Here is an 8720-nt window from a genome sequence, read left to right on the forward strand (position 1 = left end):
AGTATTCTACAAGCAGGGAAACTGGAGAAAAATCTCCAGCTCCAGTGGAAGAAGAAGACTGAAGAAAGTGGAAACCCGAGATAAAAGTACTTCTGACACAAAGACCGGAGGTGAGATTGGAAAAGGAAGAAAACAAGGAGCCAAAGACTCTTGTGCAATAAACTATAGTTATTTAGGCTCCACAAACAAAGGCTAGTACTGTTTTAAACCTAATAGTATATTTTATGAACTCAACAACGGCTAACTATCGGAGAACATGACAGTTTAAGGAGGACCCAGTTTCTCATTTTGAAGATAGAAGCCACGAAGATTAACATGCTGGAGATAAGACAAATGAAACCTTTAAAATCTCAACATATGAAATCCAAAATAAGGTTAGTTCCAGACATCTGTAATCTTCTTGTTCTTTTCTTGCCTCTATCTTTTAATATTGAATCATAATTTTCAAACAGCCCTCTGCGGAAACTCAAAAGGACGATGCAAACGACAACATCCGGAGAGAGTCCGTTGCTGAAGACAAAACTGTGAAGGATGACATGAATGAAGCCCCAGTATAGAGAAGAGGTAAGAAGACAATCTAGTACGAAAAATGAGATCACATTACGATTAGAAGGCATTGAAACAACTTGAAGCTTAATCTACATTAGATAGCTTAAAAAGAAGTCTTTATCACCTGGTCCCTTGATCTTTTCAACGTCCATTAATGGGTCTAAACATAGTCATTACTAACATACTAATGTAACATTGACGAACAGATTCCAGGGAAGAGACCCCATTGAGTGCAAAAGACAATAAATTCAACTGGCAAGCAACAGTTTCTGACAGAACAGCAGAATGAAGCTTTTGGAACCGCAGACAAAGCTTTAGTTGGAGATTTGGAACCTGGTACTTTTCAAGAGATATGTTCAGAATCAGCAGATTCTGCTAAGCTATCATTGTATGACCTACTCCAAGATCCACAAGAGAAACAATACAAGGGACTAAAAATGTTTATTGAAGAAAGGGAACTAAAGGTAAGCAATGAAGAACCACCTGAGAAGCAAAAGTGATCTCCCATCACACCAGGAATTATTTTTCATTAAATTCAAACTTAATCATCTATTAAATAGGATTTTCTTCTTCTTCAAGTAACCAAGTAACCAGCTTGATCTGGTGGCAAAGTGATCCCATTTCATCCTTTAGACCCGAGTTTGATTTCCCTCCCATACATTTCATCTTTTCATAGTTCCATTAAACAACAACCAATCCAAGAGTGATAGTGTCACTATCTGATTGGTAAGAAATAATTAAATATAATTAAAAATAACAATTTTTTTTTTTAAATTTGACGTGGCACTCAATAACCATGAACTGGACATCCACGTCAATTTTTCCCTTCACGTGTGCATGCTCTGTCAACATCTGACGTTGACCGTCAGTTAACTGACGGTATTATTGGTTGTTTTTGACTCAAAACTAAACGTTTAGTGGTCAAATGTTAAAAAAATATAGATAAGTTTGACAATACTTTCGAACGTTAGGGTTATTTCTATTGCATTATGTCTAATTAAAATTAGGAGTTTTATATATGAAAACTGAAATTTTAGGTTGGATATTAGGTTTTACCGTTCGGCTTCTTTTTTAGGTTTAGTCGAGCCCAATTCAAAAAAAATATTAAGGGATTATATCAGGGATAATAACTTAATTTAAGGTTAAAGTATTAGAGAAAGAGTGCGACTGAAAATGTTATAAATATATAATATTTTTGATTTGATGTGTTCTGAAATGTTAACTTTTTTCAACATTTTTTAGTTGCACATTTTTTTTATAATATTTTTTATTTAACTGAATATGTTAAAAAGTTAACATTTTAAGTTACGTTCAATCAAAAATATTATATTTTTATTTAATTTTTTATTGTGTCTATTTTCTATCATTCTTTAATTTTAAATTAAGTTTTCGTATAATAAAATTTCTCAAATATTAGACTTTCGCAGTAGCTTAAATCTATATTAGAAGAGAATTCATTTTATAAATTTTTCTTATTTTGTGAAATCATAATAATTATCGACAACTTTAATTTAACTCAATTGTACCTCAGTTTGTATTCAAGTTCGACCTTAAATCTAAATTTTATTGAAATCAAAATTCATAAAAAAAATTAACTAAAAAGAGGGTAAATTATCAATACTTGAATAAATTTTTTTTCTTCATTAAAATTTTAAAAGTAATAAATTAGTCACCAACATTATTGATTTATAATAAAATTACTTAATCGTCAATCCCGTTAAATTGATGATGTGACATCGTTAACAAAAATATTAATACTTCCTTTGTCCCATAAAATATGTCCACTATTGATTTTTTTTGTCAATTTTTTTTAAAACTTTTACTAATTATTTAGTTATTATTGATAAATATGTAAAATATATTTTATAAACCCCAATTAAGTAGTTTTTAAATATATATTTTATAAAATTTAATTATTTAAAATATTTAAAATAATCATGGTGAAAGTTTAAAAAAGTGACTTCAAAATCAATAAGGGATATTTTTTATGAGATGAGAGAATATTAAATTTTACCTTTAAACTACTTTGAAACATGAAATAGATATTTGAACAAAGATTTTATATTTAATTTACCTAAACTTTCTAATTTTCATTTTTTTCACAGACCCCACCATCTCTGAAATAATCGTTTGATAGGTTGAAGAAGATGACATGGGATTCACGGAGGAAAAATGAGAGAGATAGTGAAGATGAGGAGCAAAGAGAGAGATAATAAGGGTTGTGCCTCGTGAGAGATTTGAGAGTACGACTTTCATACACTACTCAAACTCTGCAGGCTAGTTTATAGATACTAGCGACGGAGGTGGTGTCGATTTGAAAGATGCAAAGGAATGTCATCGCGACACAGAATCTACGAGTCAGACGTCAAGGCTGCTTTTGTTTCGGTTAGGGGCAAAGAGGTTCTGCCAACAGTGTTGCAGGTACATTAATGTCCAATTTAAGTCCTTTCTGTTATGTTTTAGAAAGAGTTTTGGCACATGTTGCGCCTTTTCACGTTTCTCATATTAGTTATGTTTGCCATTGGTGGATTTTTGGAGTGTAAACGCAGGTTTCATGAAATTTCACAGTTCGACGTACCGAAAGCTCCATCAAATTTACAACCAGATCAGATCGCTTCCCCTTCAATGAAAAATATAATTATGTTATCACCAGAGAATGGGGTCAAAACGACTTGAACCAGATTCAGAATTGTTTCGAGCCAAAGCTCGACTTCCCAGTACAAAAAGCACTCTTACTCTATGTTTGAATTAGGGATATTGAAATGAAACAATTAAAAGGAAAACAAGTTCCCTATAGCGAATTTTTTAACATTTTTTTCATCACGATAGGCTCCTTCAACATTTTGGTTCTCTGGCTGCTTCAGAACAAGGAAAAATGGGACCTAGTTTGTTTGTTTTTTTAATCATCTCAAACCATAACTTGCCAAATTACAACAATAGCAGGCAATGTTCAACTTAGAATCACTAATAATTTTAAATAACTTTGTAATCAAGCAATATTACAGATTGAAAAATACTCAAGAAAGTTGAGCTTTTTATGCTTCTTCTCTGATTTCTGAGCTGCTTCAATATTCCTCTTCCGCTCCGCGAGTTTCTCAACATGATCCTTCTTCCTTTGCTTGCCAATCTGATAAAAAAGAAATGCGATCAAGTCAAAACGAAAAAGACATCATATTTTAGGTGTTATACAGCAACTTTAACCTATGTTACCCGGACTCTTATTGTTCTCTTAAAGTACGCATTCAACACAACTTTAACCTATGTTACCCGTTAGATGCCATAACATATCCAACACTAGTCTGATTCAATAACACGAACTTTAACCATCACACCCTCTCATCCTTACCTTATTCTTTTCTCCAAATTAGAGAACTCTAGAAAGTGTTAACTGTTGTTTACTGGGAACTACTATGATGGAATCAATATTAAATAAATCTCTGCTGGCCGACTTTCAAATCAAAAGGTAAACCATAATAAACTAAGATAAGAGTGAATGTCAGGTGCTAGTGAGTTGTGACAAAAAATCTATTATAAAGGCCACTGAAGTTACCTCGATGGCTTTAGCAAGCCCCCTCTTTCTACGTGACATCATGAGTCTCGATGGATCCTCGGCAATTGGTTCTACATCAGGAAGAGTTGTTCCTAGACTCGGTGTTCTGCTTATTATACTTGAGACACCTTGAAGTTCCATTTTCAATCATGATACTGCTTCTCTAGCATCATCTGCAACCAATGAAAAACTTGGTCAGTAGGGGCAAACATGAACTTCATAGGAATTCCCATGTAAACAATACATTTTTTAAATCTCTATTGTGTATCAGGTTCCCGTAACTCCACCTGTCGCTTCTCTCGCAGCTTCCATAGCCTCTGTTCTATTGATAAATCCTTCAGCCAACAATTTTGAGAGCTATTCAAGTCATCATTTCCCGTACCAGGCAAAGGTTTAACATCACTTTTCACAGCAGCCTGTAGTTGTTAATGGTTTGGCATAATCAGGAACATAACCTTCAGCCTCCTCATCGACAAAAGGAAAGATGTGGGGCAGGTCTCTATTTGCGGAAGACAGCAATATCAAACACTGATAACATTTGACATCATCAAGACAATATTCCAACTTCAATTGCAATTAATGATCATAATGATTTAAGGGGTACCGGGCATCCACACTATTAATCATATCAAATGAAGAACCAAATTAGAAATGAAAGCGGGAGTCATTCGTTGAATCATTACAAAAGCAAAGAAGTAAAACACTCGTAATGAAACATATATTCATGAGTTTGTTCCCCAAATTTACCTCCCAACCATATATGGTTCAGTTGGCAAGATGACCGTGCATTTACACAGTCAAAACCCACTGTGGTTGAACATTCTCTTGAAGGTATACATGTCCTTGTGTTGGTCTGTCCACAATCTACAGACAAAAGCAACAAGTAAAAATTGAAATCTCCAAAACCAAAATTCCCAAGTAGCTACAAATGTCACATATAGTCTGTTTATTAGCACACCTGAGATAATGCTACCATCATTTCAGAAAACGGGGCTCCATCTCCTTCCCAAGAAAAAACCTCCAAAAGCAGGAATGACTAAAAGCAAGGACTCTCGGAACCTAAACATGGAGACATTAGGAACTATTCCAACACAAATGACTATTATAAAGAAATGGAAACCACACATTGTACTTCTATTCTCATGTTCATCAAACTGATTAACAAAATGGAAGCAAATCTTGTATTGCTATAAATTTAACAAGGAAGAATTAAACAAACCTCACGACTCAAGAAAATTTCTTGTTTCGAAAAGATTTTGCAGTCCATTAGGAACTATTCCAACACACAAAACTATTATAAAGAAATGGAAACCACACATTGTACTTCTATTCTCATGTTCATCAAACTGATTAACAAAATGGAAGCAAATCTTGTAATTGATATAAAATTTTAACAAGGAAGAATTAAACAAACCTCACGACTCAAGAAAATTTCTTGTTTCGAAAAGATTTTGCAGTCCCTGTAGCTTCATCTTCTTCAATTCCACCGGATGCATCTTGAACAAGGTGCATCAGTGCACCAGGTTCATTGGCAGGCAGTTGATGCTGAAGTTGTGCAAGTCTTAAGTTAGACTCTTCCTGCTCTTGCTCCAATCTAGATGAACCAGCAACTTGAGGTTCTCGAAAGAAGCTCTGTAGTTAGCATCAAAATACCTTGATAATGCATAGAGATCTGCATCAGAAACAGATATACTATCATTGACAGCCAGGAGGAAAATTTTACAAGAATTATTCAGTCACCACTAAAAAATGCATAATTTTGAAAGACGTGCAGGTTTCATACTTTCATTACAAAACATTAAGCAATAAAGCAAACCTGCAGCAGAGCTTCCAACCGAGGATCCAGAATAGGAGGATACTTCACATTTATGGAATGATAAAGTTGAAAATTGACAAAGCCAAGAACTGTCTGCACCCAAAATAAATAAATGCCATCAAGGAAGAAACTAGCAGTCAGAGATAACATATTTGAGGATAAAGCAGCTTGAAACAATTTACAAAACCTTAATATGAAAGTAGCAGCAGGTTTCAAAAAACGGTCCGCGACCGCGATATTTACGTTTCGCCGCGTCCGAGTTACCGCTACGGCGCAATAGCGCCCGCGACGGCTGCAATCACAGTAAATCTGAAATGACCGAAAACGCGACTGCGGCCGCGATTTGAAACCCTGGTAGCAAGGTAATACTGGAGGAAGACTTAAAAATAATAAAAAAGGAACAGCTCCTCTATCATGTCATGCTTGTCTAAAGTTTATTTTACCCTGGTTTCTCGTACATTATGACACACTTCCACCTTTCTGGCCATAAATCAATAACAAAAGACCCTGTATCGGTTTCGATACAAACTTGGATGGGGGGGAGAGAGAGAGAGAGATCGAACCTCATAAAATTCCAAAAATGTTAACATGACATTGAAGTCGATCTCATCAGTCAATACTTGTTGACGTGCATGCGGCGCTACCATGTGATTTTTTGACCATCAACCTCAGCCTGCACAGGAAAGAGGGTAATCTTAAGAACATGCTAATAGCAACAGTAGAGAGAAAGTCTTATATCCAAACAGAAACATAATTAGCAACATAATGGTGTAGTACCTGGTAATATATACCCTTACAGCCACAAAAACCTTCCGTAATTTATGGGTACGAGAAATGTATGCTTGCCATTCATGACACAACCTGACAAGGCAAGAATAGCAAGACACAGGATGCAACTGGTAAGATTACAGAAGATCAATGGCAGGCAACATTGCAAACAGGTGCACATGTAAGAGGATCATCCAAATCTCTAAGTGCATCAAATGTGGGATACCTAAAATACCAGCATATGTTAGATACTCCAGAATATTTACGAATGATGGGAAATAAAAAGCTCAAATATTTTGAAAACCTATCGCGGATGACCATGTCAAGCTTGTAAGAAGGTGCACGAGATGTAAGAAGCTTTGCTAGTTCGTCATTCTTTTTAGCCTTAGCTTTCTTTATCTTCTTTTATATGCCTTATTTCTCTAAACTTCTCCAGTAACGGATCATGAAGAATGTACATGACATCCTTCAAGTGATAGTAATATGATTTCCTTTCACCTTCTTCTTGGCTCCCTAGGGAAGACTCCTTTGTGAATGCATAACTTCCTGCAATATTGAATCTATCAAAACAGAACGAAGCAAACTATATTCAAACGCAAAATAATTCAGCCCACAAACAACTCCAGATCTTCTCTTATTCCATAAATGTCTCGTGTGATTATAGAATGAAATAGAGGAAGCTGAAAAATATAAGAAGAGGAAAACAAGATATGAACCTGAAATCCGATAGGCTAACTTGAAGGATCTTAATAGCTTGTGACCTCGTCACATATCTCGCAGCATTACCTTCCTTTTTCTTTCCCTGGAAAATTTCGCCATAACTTGTGAGAAAAATAAATCCATCGAACAAGTGTAATTATTGAAAAATTAAATTGTTAATTAAATGTTAAAGTTTAAGAATAACTTGCCGAGGACGGTAGTGCTTTGGTTTCCCCATTGTAAGGAGAAGTGAGAATCAGAGAACTGAGAAGGCGGAAAAAACGGAGAGGCCAAAAAAGAAGAAAACTTTTAGGGTTTAAAGCTTGTCTTAATATAGGAATTTAAGAACGATGACGGCGATCCGGGTCGGATTCTCGTTTCATGGGCTTAGGTTTATTTGCAAACGGATTGTGATTATGTGACCCAAACTGTTTTAAGGGTGAACTAAAACATGTGTCCCTAAAGTTTTAGGCTTCTTTTAATTTTGTCATTAAACTTTAAAAGTTATATAATCATTAAATTTTTTATTCACTATTTTGTTGACGGCATCTTATGACATCTTCACATCTAATTTTGTTTTTCCCCTTCTTTCATTCTCCAATCTTACTTCTATAACTTCTTATTCTTGAATTCTTAAACAAAATTATTAAAAACCTATAAATAATTTAGAATTATATTATTTGATTATTTCGAGTTTTCAACCGTAAACAAGGATAAAAAGATGTAAAAGAGCTAAGCTCGCGTCATAAAATGATCGTATCAACAGTTACATATGATTTCAACATTTTTATAATTTTATCTTCTCATTGTTATTAGTATGTACAATTAGAAATGAAAAGATTCGAATTGTTTTACGATTTTTTATTAATATATTTTTAATGGAGTGATTCTTTTGTTATATTTTGAATAGTGGAGTGAAATAATTTTTTTCAAGAAGAGAACATAAAGTGATCTTTGGTATTTACTTATTTTATTCCACTCTTCACATGTAAAATTATTATTTTACACTTATATATAATTGTTCAAAGGGTAAACATATAAAATAATTATTTTTTTGTATATGGATTATTTATATGATGTGTTATTTATAACAAAATAATAAAATTTATACATTTTTTAAAATTAAATTAAAACGAGATGAAACAAAATAGAATAAATGTTTAGACAAAACGTACTACTAATAGATTATTATATATATTTTTATTAATAAGGAGTAAGTATAAGGTAGTATTCGTTCAAATATAACTCTCAATCATTTGACATTGAACGTTCATATTATTGATATTCACGATGTTCAAATTCGAAACCTAAAAAATGAAATTAATTCATTACCACTGA

At 33.7% G+C, this 8720-nt stretch overlaps 1 long non-coding RNA gene and 1 pseudogene across 1 annotated transcript; one reads left to right on the forward strand and one right to left on the reverse strand.

The window, feature by feature from the left end:
• The first annotated feature begins 276 nt into the window (after nt 1-276).
• On the forward strand, nt 277-1019 carry LOC120144328. Its single transcript, XR_005518024.1, has 3 exons — nt 277-374; nt 453-564; nt 756-1019. It is a non-coding gene; the product is annotated as an uncharacterized LOC120144328 (long non-coding RNA).
• Nucleotides 1020-3451: 2432 nt separating this feature from the next.
• LOC120144289 lies at nt 3452-7661 on the reverse strand (annotated as a pseudogene).
• Nucleotides 7662-8720: the final 1059 nt, after the last annotated feature.

Source organism: Hibiscus syriacus, unplaced genomic scaffold, assembly GCF_006381635.1.
Source record: "Hibiscus syriacus cultivar Baekdansim isolate YM2019G1 unplaced genomic scaffold, ASM638163v2 tig00110888_pilon, whole genome shotgun sequence".
NCBI lineage: Eukaryota > Viridiplantae > Streptophyta > Magnoliopsida > Malvales > Malvaceae > Hibiscus > Hibiscus syriacus.